Genomic DNA, 19,737 nt, shown 5'->3' with positions numbered 1-19,737 from the left:
GGAAAGGAAGTCAAATTTTATTAGATTTTAATGATTCACAATAAAAAAATACCAGCAACACATTTGTGGAAGGGTGAGTGAGTGCAGAAACGCTTTAGTTGAAGGGGCATCACATAAGTTGCATACACACCACAGAAAGACCAAAATGAAATAAACATAAGGGGATCCCACTGGGCACAGACGTCAATTTAACGTCTGTTCCACGTTGGTTCAATGTCATTTCATTGAAATGACATGGAAACAACGTTGATTCAACCAGTGTGCACAGGGGGAAGTTTGTACCCCACTAACTCATTTTAACTTACCCTGAGTCGGATTACTTGAAAGATATTTAAGAATGTAGAGTGCAATTTAGGACAGGGGCTTTAAGAAATATAAGTACAATGTCCTTATGGAAACATAGTAAGTAATGGCTCGAGCAATCTTTCCTCTGCTCCAGATATCAATGCGGGAGACAATAAAATAAGAGAACCGGAATAGAACAGCTCAGAGAACAGAAGTGGCGCCAAGTGTGAGCAGGGTTATGAAACAAAGCCATTGAATGAATGACTAATGGGGCGACTCCCCTACAGACAGAGCCATGAGCTGTAGCTGTTTCATACTGAAATTACACCGTCCACAGATCCAAAGAAAACAAATACCTCGGAGACCAAGTCAGTTGTTTTTGCAAAGGCCCCACGCTGCATATAGATGAGAGAGAATTGAAGACCGATTCATAAAAACAATTACTTACAAAGTAACATTTTAATGACACTGCTGCGTAGGGCCTGCTACTAAGACAGTCTTTAGTTTTTTTATTCTACCAGGTAAATTGACTGAAAACACATTCTCATTTACAGCAACGACCTGGGGAATAGTTACAGGGGAGGTAGGGGGGATGAATGAGACAATTGGAAGCTGGGGATGATTAGGTGGCCATGATGGTATGAGGGCCAGATGGGGAATTTAGCCAGGACACCGGGGTTAACACGCCTACTCTTACAATAAGTGCCATGGGATCTTTAGTGACCACAGAAAGTCAGGACACCCGTCTAACATCCCATCTGAAAGATAGAGGGAAAAAAACATCACATCGGCCTGATCACCAAGTATTTACACAGCAGCCTGGTGCTTCTCTGCTGCAATTGTTTTTGGCTTCTTAACTGTTATGACTTCAATTATCACTATACTGTAGATTTTACAGAGAAATCCCTGGGTGAACTCGCTGCTTCTTTGCTGTTGATCCTAGTAATCATACAAATATAGCCTTTGAGTGAAATAGCATTTCCTGGTGTCAATGTGATGGGAGAATTTTATGTCTCTGCTTGGGGCAGATACGGGGTCAGTGCTTCAGGAAGGGTCCAAAATGAAAACTACAGAGGTTTATATTAGGATTGGAATACATAGAGAGATTATTCCATTCCACGTTTTTCCTTTTGTCAAGTGACTGCTTGCTGCAACAAGTGAGGCCGTCTACAGTATGAGTCTCTTTTATACACAAAGAGACTAAAAGCTTATATGTCTCCTTCTCAGGATAGGATGACAAAACTGCTCCTCTGATTCTAAATATGAGGGGATGAAGAGTGTGTTGCTCTTCTGGCTCCAGATTAAACAAAGACCACAAAAGCACCAACTACTGCCAGGAAATATGAAGTTGATGCCGCAGTTGAGCGATGCAGTATAAAACGTGAAATTTCCACACATTGTAAAAATGTCAAATTTAAAAAAGGGGTATTTGATGCACTGCAAAAGGAAATTGTGTAGGAGCAACAGCCAGATCAACCAAAGATAAGTCCCGTCTTGATAGTCACTGGTTGGAGTAACTGGAGAATGGTATTGAGTGGCCTAATCACAGTTCTGATTTACACTAAATCTGCTTGAAAAATAGGCAACAAAATGTGACCATGCAAAGGGAGTAGAAACTTCCTACTTCCAATGTACATAATGTACAGAATATATATTATATTGTTCAGAAAACCCCATTCAAGAAGGTCCATGCTTGGAGCTGGACCAGGTTATTTAGTGGCTCTTTTAATTACAGTGGTTTGTGTTTTGTGTGACTGTCAACTATAATGAAAAGGTCATTTTCTTCCCCCTTGCTCTAATCTGCTTGTCTATGCTTATGAATTTAATAAGTCAATTTACAGTATGTGATGTGAACGCCTTGTAAAAACACTGCGTCAACTCCTTCCAGATGTCCAAACAAAGGCCAGTATTCCCCTGAGACTCTCCTCTCTGCTATATGATAGCAATTAGGTCACTAAATTATATGGAGGCTGCTGGAGGAATAGCATGCATTAAAAAGTGACCCTTGCTTGTTAACAAGACTCTGGCAGAGCATGCAAAAGAGTTGTGAGGACTCCTTTGAAATGTGTCCCCTTGTCCCAGAGTCCTTTGTGATGCACATGACCCTGACAGCATTGTTAGGAGACCTATAAAAGTACCGGAGGTTTTTAGAAGGTTGAAAGCATGCATGCAGTTGCATGTCAGTGTATACATATCTGCTAGTTCAGTGTATAGCTCTAGATTGAGCTTTTCAGGATTGTAAAATGCTTCATGATAGTCATTATTTCATTGCTTCAGAGGTCAAAGCAGAGTGTTTACTACACTGCTCAAAAAAATAAAGGGAACACTTAAACAACACAATGTAACTCGAAGTCAATCACACTTCTGTGACATCAAACTGTCCACTTAGGAAGCAACACTGATTGACAATAAATTTCACATGCTGTTGTGCAAATGGAATAGACAAAAGGTGGAAATTATAGGCAATTAGCAAGGCACCCCCCAAATCAGGAGTGATTCTGCAGGTGGTGACCACAGACCACTTCTCAGTTCCTATGCTTCCTGGCTGATGTTTTGGTCACTTTTGAATGCTGGCGGTGCTCTCACTCTAGTAGTAGCATGAGACGGAGTCTACAACCCACACAAGTGGCTCAGGTAGTGCAGTTCATCCAGGATGGCACATCAATGCGAACTGTGGCAAAAAGGTTTGCTGTGTCTGTCAGCGTAGTGTCCAGAGCATGCAGGCGCTACCAGGAGACAGGCCAGTACATCAGGAGACGTGGAGGAGGACGTAGGAGGGCAACAACCCAGCAGCAGGACCGGTACCTCCGCCTTAGTGCAATGAGGTGCACTGCCAGAGCCCTGCAAAATGACCTCCAGCAGGCCACAAATGTGCATGTGTCTGCTCAAACGGTCAGAAACAGACTCCATGAGGGTGGTATGAGGGCCCGACGTCCACAGGTGGGGGTTGTGCTTACAGCCCAACACCGTGCAGGACGTTTCGCATTTGCCAGAGAACACCAAGATTGACAAATTCGCCACTGGCGCCCTGTGCTCTTCACAGATGAAAGCAGGTTCACACTGAGCACATGAGCACATGTGACAGACGTGACAGAGTCTGGAGAAGCCGTGGAGAACGTTCTGCTGCCTGCAACATCCTCCAGCATGACCGGTTTGGCGATGGGTCAGTCATGGTGTGGGGTGGCATTTCTTTGTGGGGCCGCACAGCCCTCCATGTGCTCGCCAGAGGTAGCCTGACTGCCATTAGGTACCGAGATGAGATCCTCAGACCCCTTGTGAGACCATATGCTGACACATGCACATTTGTGGCCTGCTGGAGGTCATTTTGCAGGGCTCTGGCAGTGCACCTCCTTGCACTAAGGCGGAGGTACCGGTCCTGCTGCTGGGTTGTTGCCCTCCTACGGCCTCCTCCACGTCTCCTGATGTACTGGCCTGTCTCCTGGTAGCGCCTGCATGCTCTGGACACTACGCTGACAGACACAGCAAACCTTTTTGCCACAGTTCGCATTGATATGCCATCCTGGATGAACTGCACTACCTGAGCCACTTGTGTGGGTTGTAGACTCCGTCTCATGCTACCACTAGAGTGAGAGCACCGCCAGCATTCAAAAGTGACCAAAACATCAGCCAGGAAGCATAGGAACTGAGAAGTGGTCTGTGGTCACCACCTGCAGAATCACTCCTGTTTTGGGGGGTGTCTTGCTAATTGCCTATAATTTCCACCTTTTGTCTATTCCATTTGCACAACAGCATGTGAAATTTATTGTCAATCAGTGTTGCTTCCTAAGTGGACAGTTTGATTTCACAGAAGTGTGATTGACTTGGAGTTACATTGTGTTGTTTAAGTGTTCCCTTTATTTTTTTGAGCAGTGTATGTTGAAATTCACCCATACGTAGATACCCACTGGGTACAAACTGGTTGACTCAACGTTGCTTCAACATAATTTGTCCATGTATTGTGGAATCTACGTGTAAAATACATTGGATAAAAAAGTCAATGTAAACTGTTGTTTTGAGGGTGAAATTTCAACCACAGAATTATTATTATTTTTTAATTATTATTATATATTTTTTTCACCTTTATTTAACCAGGTAGGCCAGTTAAGAACAAGTTCTCATTTGCAACTGCGACCTGGCCAAGATAAAGCAAAGCAGTTCGACACATACAACAACACAGAGCTACACATGGAATAAACAAACATACAATCAATATATACAGCATGTGCAAATGAGGTAGGATAAGAGAGGTAAGGCAATAAATAGGCCATGGTGGCGAGATAATTACAATATAGCAATCAAACACTGGAATGGTAGAATGTGCAGAAGATGAATGTGCAAGTAGAGATACTGGGGTGCAAAGGAGCAAGATAAATAAATAAATACAGTATGGGAATGAGGTAGATTGGATGGGCTATGTACAGATGAGCTATGTACAGGTGCAGTGATCTGTGAGCTGCCCTGACAGCTGGTGCGTAAAGCTAGTGAGGGAGATAAGAGTCTCCAGCTTTAGTGATTTTTACAGTTCGTTCCAGTCATTGGCAACAGATAACTGGAAGGAGAGGTGGCCAAAGGAAGAATTGGCTTGGGGGTGACCAGTGAGATATACCTGCTGGAGAGCGTGCTACGGGTGGGTGCTGCTATGGTGACCAGTGAGCTGAGATAAGGCGGGGCTTTACCTAGCAGAGACTTGTAGATGACCTGGAGCCAGTGGGTTTGGCGATGAGTATGAAGCGAGGGCCAGCCAACGAGAGCGTACAGGTCGCAGTGGTGGGTAGTATATGGGGCTTTGGTGACACAACGGATGGCACTGTGGTAAACTGCATCCAATTTGTTGAGTAGAGTGTTGGAGGCTATTTTGTAAATGACATCGCCGAAGTCGAGGATCGGTAGGATGGTCAGTTTTACGAGGGTATGTTTGGCAGCATGAGTGAAGGATGCTTTGTTGCGAAATAGGAAGACGATTCTAGATTTAATTTTGGATTGGAGATGTTTATGTCATCATAGTAACCAAATTTCAAAATAGACAAACCTTGTATACTGTGGCGACCCATCATTCAGTGCAGGTGGGGTTTTGAGCCCCACATTTTTACCCCCCCCCCCAAAAAAGTAGTAATATTTTTTTTTATACATGTCACATATCAGTTTACAAACAATGTGAAAAATTATCATTGAGTTAATAAAGCTGCATACAAACACAGTCTCTTTTCTGCTTTCTTGAGTAAGGCAGCTCCAAAATGCAGGTGTTTCAGCCTAGCTCAGTGCTTTCTGTGGTGGTGGGGCAGCCAGAGGAAAATATGGAGCGTAAGGGTTGGTAATGTTCTCTAGTTGCCCCGTGATTGGCTCAGTGTTCTGCCACTCATGGGGACACTACGTCACCGCCAAATCTAAGGGTAGAGCTAAAAAATTCAAGGCCCTTGGGTGCTGCCATAGAGCTACATTAGAAGTGTCCATCCAAGAAGGCTCAAGGTCATTGGCCACAGATAAAATGACGTCAAATCACGTTATATCTACAATAGCTTTGATTGGACTGATTTCAAAATCAAATCGACAATCTACTGGAAAATCCTTTTTAATCCTTGTCATATGAAAATAAATAATGATGAGAAATTATAGATAAAATGTATCGGTGCTCATCGGCCATTGGACATAAACATCACACAACAAGTTGGAAATCGCAAATTCAACAATGAGTGGTTTGGAAGGAGTCAGTGACTAACTACAAGCATTGCAAAGCAATCACTAGCCTGCTATTTAGTGGAGTGGGTGTATGGTCCCAAGTCTGGGTTTAAGGGTCTCTTTTCCAATCTTAGAATGATAAACATTCAGCATTGGCCATGCTGTCAATCCAGCATGATTTCTGCCGCGCTCAAAACAATTTAACTCAGAGCTGGGAAATCCGACTTCAGTGAGTTCAAAACAACTGGAAACTCTGGAAAAAACGAGCTCCAACTTGGAAAATAAGTTTTGAACGGTCATCCAACTCGAATTGTAAGTCGTGAACTTGGGTCTCTTTCTAGAGCTAAGACCTGAAGATCACTGACGTCATCATGATTCAACCTTGTTTTTTTCAGAGTTCCCAGTTGTCTTGAATGTACAATAAATCCAGAGAATGCCAGACTTTGATCTTCTGCTTGGATAGTTCCATCTGTGCCACTGACTTCGTCTGGGTTTTAATTCCAGTTTGTTTACAACTTTATAATTGATATGTTGGATTCATGTCTCCATCTGAAGCTATCCAAGCAGAAGATACATCTCCTTCAAATGTTGAGATTTGGTTGCGTTGACAACCAAACACAATTCAGTATCACTTCTGAAATACAATAACTAGCCAATTAACTTGTCCACAAATTCGCAAATTATATGTTGGATTCACGTCTCCAACTCAACCAAAAATAAAAGTTAAAGAATGGGATTAAGCCAGTGGCTCAGATGGAACTATCCAAGCAGTAGATACATCTCCTTTAAATGTTGATATTTGGTTGCTTGTCAAGCAAACACAATTCAATATTACATTTGTAATACACTAAATAGCACTAAATAAATGGAGGCTATCTTACAAACTAATGTAACATTTAACCTTAAAATGAGTAACACATCCCATGGCCACATTTTGAGGTTACTGTAACTATAAATATCTTCTTATGTAATCATATAAAGCAAGCATGTTCAAGATAGCATGCATAGGTCATCACAGGTCTGTGGAGATCTTCGCAATTGATGTAATAATCTGCTACGTAGAATCTCAAACGGCATTGATCGCTTGCACCATGTACACCATGTACCAAGTACCATGTAATTACTATCTTGTCTCATCGCTACAATTCCCGTACGGGATCGGGAGAGACGAAGGTCGAAAGCCAGGCGTCCTCCAAAACACAACCCAACCAAGCCGCACTGCTTCTTTAACACAGCGCGCCTCCAACCCGGAAGCCAGCCGCACCAATGTGTCGGAGGAAACACCGTGCACCTGGCCCCCTTGGTTCGCACTGCGCCCGGCCCGCCACAGGAGTCACTGGAGCGCGATGAGACAAGGATATCCCTACCGGCCAAACCCTCCCTAACCCGGACGACGCTAGCCCAATTGTGCGTCGCCCCACGGACCTCCCGGTCGCGGCCGGCTGCGACAGAGCCTGGGCGCGAACCCAGAGACTCTGGTGGCGCAGTTAGCACTGCGATGCAGTGCCCTAGACCACTGCGCCACCCGGGAGGCCCTGCACCATGTACTTTTAATGTAATCTCAACTGCAATCCAGGTCATTTGGTTCTGCTATTAGATAAAGCACAGTGATAACACCATCTGTTGTATAAATAAACAAAATATCTGACATTGGATTCCCATTTGAACTTTGCTGTGCTTCTTAATGTTTGAAAGCACAGTGACAGACATTTGGGTGACAATTAAACCAAAATCAAACATTGTTTTTCCATTGTTGTGCTTTTAGATGGTTGAACTCATAGTGATAACACATTGGAAATTCAACTAACTTTGAAAAGCTCCACCCGCAGAAACCTGTCATGCTGCCACTCTGTTTAATGTCCCGAGGAGGCCTAGCCAATGTTCAGAACTCAAACCAGTCAAGGCTGGAAAACATTTAGCAAAGATCATGTTAGCCTTGCTTGATTCATAAAAAGCAGCATTAGAGTCTAAGGCAGAAGACATTTTCAGCTAAAAGTGGATCCTCTTGGACCATTTTTAAAAATCATTTGGTTTCGGCCCTGTTTCTGTCCGTTGGGAGTAGTGGTCTAAATAAGGGCAGACGTGTAACCCCTCTGCTTCGCTGACAAGTTCTAGATTGCCACAAGTTCTGGATTGCACAGCTTTCCCCTGCTGTATCCTCATGCTCTGTGGTTGAGGACCAGCCCACCATGTGCCCAGTTAAAGTTTGACATGGACTCCTGGCTCATATGTGGCTCTAAATGGGTCTATTTGTGAGTGCTTCTATTTCAGGCTGTCTCCTGTCTTCTCTCTGGCCACTGGAGTGCTGCAAGCTGTCTGGAGAAGGAGGCAAAGTCAGGATTTATGTCACTCTTTTTCCTCCACAGAGGGATCAATGTAATACCGAAGTCAAACAGGAATAACAATTTCAAGGTTTTCCATGCTTTTCTCAAAAAAATGTGTTCTAGGCCATTTTGCTCATTCTTTACTTTAAATTTGGTCTTATAGTCTTTTTATCTAGATGCATTATGAATAAAGTCTCATTGTCTATATTTCGTTGTCTAACTTTTAAGCTTACCTTTACAGACTGTTGTCATTTCACATTTGGAGCAGTGGGATTGAGTCACACCTAATGGTGAGAAATTGTAATGACGGTAACATTGTAATCTTAACATGCAATCAAGTTTTAAAGTAACTTTTGGTCAGGTGGTTCACTGTAGAGTGCAGATGGTCTTGTTATGATGATTATCCTGCAATTATAAAATGGATTTGTTGCTTATATTTGAAGGTGAAAACATCATCAAACTGTATTCACACCACATGCAGTTAACCCCATGGATGGGTAATCAGAGAGTAGGCATTGATTATGTGCCTCTAAAAATCAGCAGGCTCAATTTAAATAGAGAAATAGACAATGGATTGGTCTCCAGCGCAAACACCTACTTTTAAATGACTTTTTATCTTACAACATGACCAAGTCACTGATTTATGTCAATATCAAGTGAATCAGTTTTATTGTGCCAAAGATCTGAGCATTCTCTGGTATTTGGATGGTTGGAAACCTGATGAATATAAAATTTGAAATATCGATAAAAAATAACATATATCATCACTGTGCTGGAACCATTTAAGCTGTCAGGGCTGCCATTCAACATGAGTATTCGACCTCATGCTGTAGGGCACTGAATTTATACATATACTTGTAGATTTCAGAGCTGTAATATAATGCAAAGCCCAGTTAATCATTCCATTCTGGCACTCTGGCTTCTTGATGATTCACACTTGGACGCAAGCCCACCCAATGTACGAATTAATTTAAACAAGCCATTTCCTACAATACACAGGATCCAGGGAGAAGAGTGCCAGTGATCCAATATACATACTCTCTGCACTGTGGTGGCCCTTTGGACAAAAAGGGAGAGCCTGAACTCCGGAACAGACGGCCTGAATATGCTGAATACTCTTTAAAGTGGAACTGGCAGGGTTTTAACTACTTTGCAGATATGAAACAAACAGATAATCATAAAATCAGCAAAAATATCAAATTCCCAGTGTAGTATCTGGGATCTACATCTGTTTATATTAGTTACTATGCTGTTACTAAGCGGTGATGTATTACGACAGTGTTACGTTACTACACCTAATAGGAAATGCACATGCGCACTAGTGTGCCCGGGAACTGTAGAGCACGAGAGCTTTTGACTAAACAAAAACTAACTGTACTCCCGTCTCCTGCCTGGTCATTTCTCCACAACACAAATATTACAGTGGCGACGAGGTGATTAAACTTCTTTAACGGACATTGCTTGAAGGGAAGAATGTTGCGTGAGTAATGAAACTCAAAATAATTACGTAATTCGTCAGTTATTTTTTATTTTCTTTCGCCAGTAAAAAAAGGCTAAGCACTGCTAGCAGGTACAGTGTTCAGGAGCTGCCAAGTAGCAAGACTATTGGAGTCCAGAATAGCGACACTGCCCTCTGGTGGTTAAATTTTTAAAAAAAACTCATTGAACCCATTGAAATTAGGCGATCTCAGTGGAGAAATATTGTCAAGAAGGGGGGGGGGGGGGGGGGGGGGGGGGGAAAGGAAGAAGGAACGTAACACATTATTACAAATGAGTGCAGTGAACGAAGTAATTGCAGAAACTTCTGAAGTGAAGAATTAGATGAAAATTAAGGAATACAAGGAATAAGGAAACTGAACAATTAACTGAAAATGGCAACCATTGGTCGAGTACCAGAGTTTGAGGCTACAAAAGAGGATTTTGATTCCTATTTGGAGCGTTTTGAGCGTTGGCTGGCTGCAAATGAAATCAAGGATGGAAAGAAAGCAGATGTATTTCTCAGTGTTTTGGGTCCAACTGAGTATGGATTGCTGAAAGGTCTCATTGAACCAATAAAAGCAGTGGAGTTGAACTATGCAGAACGTCAGAAAGGTGTTCACAAGGTCAGTGATGCACGTGGTGAAAAAGGCTCACAAAAGTCACACTTTTCTCAGTCCCGTCCTCAAGGTTACACAAGAACAAAGCAGCCCACATCTCAAAGTTCTAAGCCAAGTTGCTACAGATGTGGGGGAGATAATCATCAGCACAGTGAATGTCGATTCCAAAATGTAAAGTGCCACAATTGTGGAAAGGTTGGACATTTACAGAAAGTGTGTAAAGCCTCAAAACGCACAGCAAGAGCGCACAAAGTGTTAGACACAGCACAAGAAGAGGAAGGTACAACTGAAACAGTATTGGAACTGTCCACAGTGTACACAGCTCAACAACAACAAGATGGAATCTATCTCAACATGGAGTTAGCAGGAAAACCGGTAAAAATGCAGCTGGACACCGGAGCGTCTGTATCTCTGGTTCCAGAAAGACTCTACAAAGAAAAACTGAAAGAGTGACCTCTTCTGCCAGCGTCCATCCGCCTTTCTTCATACACTGGTGACACTATTCCTGTGTTAGGGCAGATCCAGGTACCAGTCCGGTATGAGGGGAAGGAGTGGACGCTACCGCTTGTCATTGTTAAAGGAGAAAAATCAGCCTTGCTAGGCAGAAACTGGCTACAAAAGATCAAGTTGAACTGGGGAGAAATCTTCAGTCTGAGAAAGGACAAACCAGTGAGTCAGGCTACACTCACTAACATGCTGGAGAAGCACAAAGAACTTTTCAAAGATGGCTACGGCGAAATACAAGACTTCACAGCAAAAGTCAGAGTGCAAGAAGGAACCAAGCCTATCTTTCACAAACCACGTCCAGTTCCCTATGCTCTTAAGGAAGCAGTAGAGAAGGAACTGGACCGCCTACAGAAAAATAACATAATCACGAAAGTAGCGAGGAGCGACTGGGCCGCTCCGATTGTTGTAGTCCCAAAGAAAGACAAGACCGTCAGAATGTGCGGTGACTACAAGGTCAGAGTAAATCGCCGCATACTACCAGAGGAATATCCACTACCAAACGCTGAAGATCTGTTTGCCACTCTAGCTGGTGGGAAGGTTTTCAGTAAGCTGGACCTGGCATTCGCTTATCAGCAACTGAAGCTGGATCCGGAGTCAGAACAGTATCTGACCATCAATACACACAAGGGGCTATTCAGATTCAATCGCTTGGCCTATGGAATCTCGACAGCTCCAGCGATATTCCAACACACAATGGATCAGATCTTGGACGGTATAGACAACGTTGTGTGCTTCATGGACGACATCCTCGTGTCAGCACCAACCATTGAAGACCATCAATCTTCTCAGACACCTGTTCGCATCCTTTGGACTAGTCAAGGAGCTCGTATCGGACAATGGCCCTCCTTTCACGTCAAACGATTTTGAAATGTTTCTCAAGAACAATGGAGTAAGGCACATCCGGTCACCACCTTACCATCCGGCATCAAACGGAGCAGCGGAGTTAGCCATGCAAACCTTTAAGAAGGCCTGGACTAGACTCGAGGTTCAGTCTGTGCCCACCCACCAAAGGCTTCCCCGGTTCCTGTTTACTTACCGCAACACACCACACACAGTAACGGAATGTACACCAGCTGAACTGTTTCTGAGACGCCAACCACGTACCCGCCTGACATTGTTGAAACCAGACTTGTCAAGCACTGTGGCAAAGCACCAGCAGAAGAAAGCTCATGACAGACACTCAAAGACTGTCAGAGAATTCAAAGAGGGAGAGAGGGTGATGGTACGTGATTTCAGACACCCCAAGAGCCTGTGGAACTCAGGTGTGATCTTGCAACGCAAAGGACCTTTGACTTACCAAGTCCAAATTGGTCATCGCCAGGTCAACGTTCATGTGGATCATCTGCTACGGTCCAACGCCCCAGCAGAGAAACGCCGAGAGAACAAGAACAATAACGACCCCCAGGACTATTCTCCTGACTTTGGACGTACGGGAGAGACAGAGCCTGACCTTCCACCCGAACCTGGCCCACTACCGGAAGCCCAGGAGGAGCGGAGATATCCTATTCGACAGCGAAGGGCACCTCAAAAGCTTGACCTGTGAGTTGAGCTGTTTAAGGTAACAGACAGTAAAACAAACAAACACTTTAATATGTCCTAGATAAAAGGAAAGAAAACGGACATTACCTGGGTTAGTTATTAGGACACAAACTCCATCTTCGGGGCAGAATAATCCCCTGGATTTGTGCTGGGCTCTGAAAAGTCTGCTTCAACCCAGTAGTTGAAAAATGTTAAGAATACATTGTTCAGATATTGCATTAGTAGTTCCCTAACACATTTACCTTGTTCTCTGGGAGTTAAAAACTATAGGGGAGGAGTGTAGTATCTGGGATCTACATCTGTTTATATTAGTTACTATGCTGTTACTAAGCGGTGATGTATTACGACAGTGTTACGTTACTACACCTAATAGGAAATGCACATGCGCACTAGTGTGCCCGGGAATTGTAGAGCACGAGAGGTTTCCGTCTCCTGCCTGGTCATTTCTCCACAACACAAATATTACACCCAGTTTATGCTCCAAAACCTATAAAAGTTTTTAAAAATAGGTTATATTTGACAAAAAAATCCATGACGTACAGTAAAAGGCATTGTTGGCAGAATTGATGGACGCAGTTCAATGTATGATTAACATAATTCACCAATAAATGCGTTGGTAGTCCAAAATATATTGCTATCAGGTTGTAAATCATACCTACCTAGAAAATTGTTTGCTGCCTCCACCCACTCAGTTTCAATGACTCAATATTTTGAACACAAACGGACGACTGTAACTAGGCTAGAAATGTCAGTACAATCAAACTAGCAAGGGCAATGATCAGAAGTCAGTCTAATAGGCTAATAGGCTAGCGCACATGTGTCAAACACAAGGCCCGCAGGCCAAATAGGACAAACAAGCAAGTATTAGTCAACAGTTGAGTCATCTACTTTATGAAATTACAGCCTGATGCACTTGCTTCGGTGGATTCAACTTCAACTACATTTGAGCAGTAGCCTAGGTTGACACCTCAACTACAATACATTTTGAGCGCGCCATACAGCAACGCTGCATTCAACTGCACCGGTGATCGATGGAGAACAGCTCTTTTTTAAACATGTTTAAACTTTAAATGTTACAACAACCTATAGCTACCTTTTTGTTATTTTGATTTATTAAATACTTTTTTATTAGGGTCGCAGCATATTATGCACATCTGCAAGCATATCAGCAAAGGCTGGACAAATATTATTTATCTCTTTTGTTTTAAATATGTAAACATTCTATATACAGCAAGCTAAAAACACGGAGCCTAACGTTAGCTTGCTAGGTGCTGGCAGGATGTCATGTCATTGGAGGAGTTGGTGAGTGACGGACATTTCCCCTCATATGGTTGTTCGTTGCCTACAGCGAGATATGCAGGTGTCATTTGGTTAACGTTAGCTAGCAAGAAATGTGAATCGCTATGCTAGCTAGCTATGCTGAATTTAAACAACTGTTATCCACAGTTAGCATATCTCTTAGTTGTCGATCAAATGGGCGGGCAGGCAGGCAAGTTCTCATCAGATGTCAAAACGTGGGTTGGGACAGGCATGCATTGGCAGGCAAGCTGCAAAAGGATGAGCTCTAGCTGGCATTAGTTTGTTGATCTTGTTGTTCTTGACTTGTGCATAGGCAACTGAGGAATAGAGCGCTTACCTTTTCGTGGTTGTTTGATCAATAGGACTGTGAAGTTCTCAAATGTAAGAGGACTCCCATGGTATTTACATATTTGCAGAAATCTATTCAGGTGGCTTTTGGCGAATGCGTTCTAATGTTCTAAAGTCGCGCTGTTGCTACTGGCTGTAATCACAGTCCAGTTCAAAGAGGATTGCAGGCCTGTGTGGCAAACGGCTTATTTGCATATCAGCCTACTGTAGCTATGATTGTTCCACTTTAAGCTACAAGGCAAGCTACCCTTTATATCCTCTCTTCAGCAATTTGAGAGGATGGCTAAATTGACCTAATTTCAAGTCCTCCAGTGATTTGCATTCATGGACATCAATATTGCCATCTCATACTGTGGTACTGCCTAAGAAATGAGGGAAAGATGGGTATTTCCCTCATTGAGGTCAGGGTAATGCAAAAATTAATATGAATGTTATGCCAAATTAGGGGTTAGGGTTATGGCAAGCATTTTTGATGTAAATGCATTCTAATACCAATCTAGGGTTTGCCAGTTGAATATACACTACCTATTCTCTATTTTGGGATGTAATTGCAACAACTGACAGCGAAAATATACTTGCAAATGACCAATCAATAACATTGATTGTAGTACATGTATTTAGATACATTTGAGCTATAGCTTCACAATTTCCACTTTATTCTCAATTTGAAATTGACTAGGGGAAAGTGGGGTAAGCTGAGCCATTTTTTACATTCAGCATGACTGTCAAAGGAAATATAGTATTATTTCTGACAAAGATATCTACACATATTTTAGGATGTTGTGTATCCCTGAAAATAGAATTCATGTAAACATTACAATTTGGAAAACAAAGCTTGTCCAAAAAAAAGAGGTCTCTTGGTACAACTTACCCCAGGAAAATTAAGCTGCCTATACATTTCTGTACTGAATGAAATATTTCCGCTACCTTTTTAAAACCATCTCTATCTTTATTTCCCAAACACAATTCAACAACTTGTTTGTCTTTGAAGCATCTTTAACACAGGTTTAACACCTAACAGTTTGTACTTTAAAAAAACACTTTTAACACAGCCCTGTTCTTACCTCCTATCCCAGTGATAATGCCATGCATTAGGCCTGGGAATTTACTAAACTTGCCATTGGCTCAACCATTGGCTCACTTACCCCATGGCAAACATTTTGACTATGTTAGCCCACACAGCTCCAAGGATGCACTTTCATGCTAGGTTTAGGATCTCACAGTTAAGCTTATAGAGACCCCGACTGATATAGAACAATCTTAAAATTATCTGCTTTGGTTTAGATACATAATGAAGCCTCTAACACAATACATTCATTTGACTTGGTGAAAATCAGTTTTGTTGGACCTGACTTGCTTACCACTTTTTCCATGTGGTTTCTTCCTTCACAGACTCCGTGACATGATGACCTCTTCCTAAATGTTTGGTCAAATTGTGTGTGGTTTCCTAGAAACAAGGGTGGCTCAACTTACTCCACTCTCCCCTAAACAATTTGTGTAGTACTGTAGGTCTAGTGAGTTCTAAATGTAAAAAGAGAATCCAGTTCCATCTAGTGGTAGTATAAGTAAAATCACTAGTTTCTGTTAGTGTAAAAGTATTGGTTACTAAATGAGACAAAATCACTATTGTTACCATCAACATGTCATTCATTACAGTATAATACAGCCAACACTGTGACTGCACAATAAACAATTTTGCCAACAATAAAACAGATCCTGTTAAGAGTTATCTTGTTTGCACAGTAAACAGGCAATATTTTCTTAATTTGTTTAATTGCACAAACATAGGATATGACAATCATAGAGTTGAAAGAAATGCATGTGCAGGAGAAGTGGTGGTCTCTCTATAGGCTGGTTTGTTTAACCTCACTGGCCTTTCCAGCTTCCATTTCTACAGCAGGGTTCTCATACCAACCACCATCTTCCTCTCTGCAAGACAAAAACATGGGCTTTACAATGAGCGTGTGTAGTTTGATAGCCTTCTGTCTAGGACTGCAGCAGTTGAACATTTCATAAGAAAATACACTTGTTTGTGAGATCCTGGTAAGTTAGTTAAGGACAACGGGAGGTCAAAATATTAAAGTATGAAAATATTACATCAGTAAAGAGTCAGGCAGTAGTGGAAAAGTATCCAATTGTCATACTTGAGTTTTAAAAAATGCCTCAAGTGAAAGTCACCCAGTAAAATCCTACTTGAGTAAAAGTCTAGAAGTATTTGGTTTTAAATATACTTAAGTATCAAAAGTAAATGTAATTGCTCAAATGTACATAAGTATAAAAAGTAAAAGTATAAATCATTTCAAATTGCTTATATTAATTAAACCAAACAGCACCATATTACTTGTTTTTTATTTTATTTACGGAGAACCAGGGGCATGCTCCAACACTCAGACATATTTACAAACAAAGCATTTATGTTTAGTGAGCCTGAGGCAGTAGGGATGACCAGGGATGTTCTCTTGATAAGTGCGTGAATTTCAAAATGTTCTTGTCCTGCTAAGCATTCAAAATGTAACGAGTACTTTTGGATGTCAGGGAAAATGTATGGAGTAAAAAGTTAATTATTTTATTCAGGAATGTAGTGAAATAAATGTAAAAGTTGACAAATATAAATAGTAAAGTACAGATACCACAAAAAACTACCAAAGTAGTACTTTAAAGTATTTTTACTAAAGTACTTTAAACCACTGGAGTCAGGTTGCTGGTGCCTGTTACACAAGGCACCTCTGGTCATCTCTGTGGACTTGTCATTGTAGTCACTGGCTGAATATTACCTTGGCAGATGGCTAGCACTGATAAGACAATAGTATAGCAGAACAACAATAAGCTAAATCATTTTATGTACTGAATGGTCAAAACAATGTTTAGGACATAGAATTAGGAATTAGAATAGTAATTTAATAGGATCTCTAAGGTTAAGGAGATTATTTTTGCTTAGATATTTACCCTTGTCATTCCACTTTACAACAAGTGTCACCAATACCATGTAAGTACACAGAATATATGCAGGTGCAGTGCATTTAGGTTATCACCTCTGTGGTACTTACTTGTCCTTCTTGAAGAAAAGCCTTTGTGCAATAAGGATGACGAAGACGATGAAGAGGAATCCCACTACAGCAGCCAGACCAACAAGCCAAGGCTGCAGGGTCCCACCCTTGGATGTAGTGAGCCGTAAGCCTCCTATATAAGGAATAAATAGTTATGTATTGACCAGAAAACTCTGATTTGTTCATTGATACCACACCATTGATAGTGTTGTAGTATGTGGACTGTATATTATCATGATGATGTAAGATATTTGAACGAAGAGTTAAGCATCGCTGGCTAGTACTGACTAACAGTGTTCACAGCTGTAACATAATGCCGACCTCAGAGGGAAGGTGCAAGGTGAGGTTATTATGACATAACTGTTGTTAAACACAGTGCTTTGCATCAATATCTAGCCAGTATGATTGATCAACGATGATGACTTACCGTTTGGCTTACCACTCTGGGCCTGGTTAACACAAACAGCCAGTAATAAGCAGACCAGGAAAGTTTTGTGGAGAGACATTATGAATCCTTGTTTATCCCAGGAGGCCTCAGGTTGGTGTTGTGTAGAACCTGTTCACTGTCACGATACTCCTTCTGGACTGGTAACGTCCTGTGAGGTCAAAGTGCAGTATACAGCACAGAGAGCAACCAGATTGCACCATGTTGCCAATGATACCAGCAGATTTTATTGCCTGAAAGGTGTGTCCACTCCAAACTCATTACTTTTCATTTGTTCCTGAAACCAGCTTTCAGTAACGATCATGCCATGTGTTTACTGGATAGCATGCAAATGTGTAATATTGTGTAAAATACATGTGCAATAAATAGAAAACAAGAGTATTTGTGAGAGAAATGGTTTAAAATCGGAAACCATACGGAATAAACGTGTTCAACAACATAGCTCACAGTTGAAAGTCCTGAAAGCATTTCCTCTTCATGTGTTCAAAAGGAGATCTAAAGGCCTATTCTAAACACTAACAATACAACAAGGACTGGTCACTTATGAAGCTCTTGGCATGCTGCCAGCATGTGGAGATTATTGTGTAATGCAGTAATGAGTACATGATTACAACACAGTATATATCTTTTGGCTTACAGTTTACAGTGCATCTGCCACGTTGCTGTACCCAGCCTTGTCCCTAGCAGTCTGAGTCTGTGTGTCTGCCCCTTTGTAGCTAGCTCATCCTGCCAAAGGCGACCCTGGGGCCCGTGCGCGGGGGCCGTGGCTCACGTCCATCTGAGATGACCCAGATGGCAGGCATGTTCTTGTTGCCCTCCATCAGGCAGTGGATCTCCTCCGCCTTGACCATAGCCTCCAGCTCAGCGTTGGTCTCTGGACACCAGTCCACCTGGAACTTGTCCTTACACTCCCAGGGGTTAACCACCTCCTCGTCAGGCTGTACCCCAAACAGGTAGTCTACAAAGGGAGGTGGGGAGAACACAATATGGCAAAATTATTTTTAACAGAGATATTCAATTCAGTGAAATCAAGACTATCAGCATGTTTGTAGTCAGCTACCGAATGATAATTTCTTATAATTTGATTATGATATTTTGATAATATTCTCGTCATTTCATTGATGACTGACACAAGACAAACAGTGCATCCAGTTGGCTTCAGTGTGGTGTGGGAGTGTAATGGTAGCTGTACCTGCTAGGTCATGAATCAGCTCTTTGATGAGGTGCCTGATGATGGCGTACAGGGCGATCAGAGCCACCACCGATGCTAGGAACAGATAGATAACATAGTTGGGCAGGGTGATAGCGTCCCGAGAGGGAGGCTTGTAGTTCTCAAAGAACACCTCCTCCTCTTGTGGTTCCCCATAGTCCAAGTTATGGTCCATTGTCCCCTCACTCTAGTCTACCTCCACTCTTCTTCAAGGGGAGTGTGGCAGCCTCATTGATGTTGCCATCTGGTCTACCTGTCCATACACAAAGACGTGCTTGAAGTAGTATGCTGAGTATATTGGCAGTCAATTCAGTATAATGTATACATTACATTTCTTTATAGGTAATGTATATCAAAGATTTTTTCAAATAAGAACTACTTGTGTACCTACCAGTATCAATGTTTTTTTTCACCGCTTCCTAATTTGGCAGGCTTTATTAATTTCCAACAGTAATCTCCAATCTTCGAAAACAACCATCAATTGATCTCGCTCATCAATCTTCTCTCCCACTGTTATTTTAGATGTATTACATGTCAACCCACTGCAGCCCTTGTGCTGGGTACCACGCAGCATGAGGTTGCCATGGCTGCAGGAGTGCTCTAGTCCCAGATTGCATTGACTGCAAAGAGACCCACGCGAGCTAATGTACTTAGTGACGTACTGTAAGGGCCAGGTCAAGGTCAGTTCTCTGAGCCTGGATTTAGGATTGGAAAACAAAAAGCGCAAATTAGGCCAGAGGTTCCACCCACATCTCCAAAAGAGAGAGAGGTGGTTGTGTCGCCGGAGAGAGCTTTTATCCATAGTTCCAAAAGCGAGATAGGGGGTATGGTTCCTTTATTTTTGTATGTTTTGTCAGTAAGTATTACTGTTAAGCATAACATGTCTGACAATAATCGTTTTACCAAGACCCCTCTGTCAACCCACCGTTTCATCTGAGATCTGTAATAATCCTGGCCTTTA

This window comes from Salvelinus fontinalis, chromosome 14 (assembly GCF_029448725.1).
Source record: "Salvelinus fontinalis isolate EN_2023a chromosome 14, ASM2944872v1, whole genome shotgun sequence".
Classification (NCBI taxonomy): Eukaryota; Metazoa; Chordata; class Actinopteri; order Salmoniformes; family Salmonidae; genus Salvelinus; species Salvelinus fontinalis.
This window is presented reverse-complemented; position numbering follows the sequence as displayed.